Below are 732 nucleotides of genomic sequence, written 5' to 3'. Positions count from 1 at the left end.
CTCTCTCTCTCTCTCTCTCTCTCTCTCTCTCTCTCTCTCTCTCTCTCTCTCTCTCTCTCTCTCTCTCTCTCTCTCTCCTCTGTGAAACATGTGGAAAAGGCAGAAACAGACACAGGTACAAGGTCCCTTTCCCACGAGAACCTGGATGTAATCTGACATTGCCTAAAGAGTCGGGTGCCCACGTGTTTTTCCCCTTGCCTGCCACCCTCCCCTCACTCGCTCGCTCTTTCTGTTTTCTTTTTTATCATTACTTTTGTTTCTCTCTCTCTCTCTCTCTTACTCTCTCTCTCTCTCTCTCTCTCTCTCTCTCTCTCTCTCTCTCTCTCTCTCTCTCTCTCTCTTCTCTTCTCTTCTCTCTCTATATATATAACCTTTTCTCTCTCTCTTATTCTCCCTTCTTCTCTCTCTCTCTCTCTTACTCTTTTTCTCTCTCTCTCATTATTTCTCTCTATCTCTCTCTATTTCTCTCCATCTCTCTCTCTCTCCCTCTCTCTCTCTCTCTCTCTCTCTCTCTCTCTCTCTCTCTCTCTCTCTCTCTTCCTCTCTCTCCTCTCTCTCTCTCTCTCTCTCTCTCTCTCTCTCCTCTCTCTCCTCTCTCTCTCCTCTCTCTCTCTCTCTCTCTCTCTCTCTCTCTCTCTCTCTCTCTCTCTCTCTCTCTCTCTCTCTCTCTCTCTCTCTCTCTCTCTCTCTCTCTCTCTCTCTCTCTCTCTCTCTTCTTCTTCTTCTTTTTCT

This window comes from Penaeus japonicus, unplaced genomic scaffold (genome assembly GCF_977035675.1).
Source record: "Penaeus japonicus unplaced genomic scaffold, GWHDUDI00000001_assembly GWHDUDI00000036, whole genome shotgun sequence".
In the NCBI taxonomy this organism is placed as follows: Eukaryota; Metazoa; Arthropoda; class Malacostraca; order Decapoda; family Penaeidae; genus Penaeus; species Penaeus japonicus.
This window is presented reverse-complemented; position numbering follows the sequence as displayed.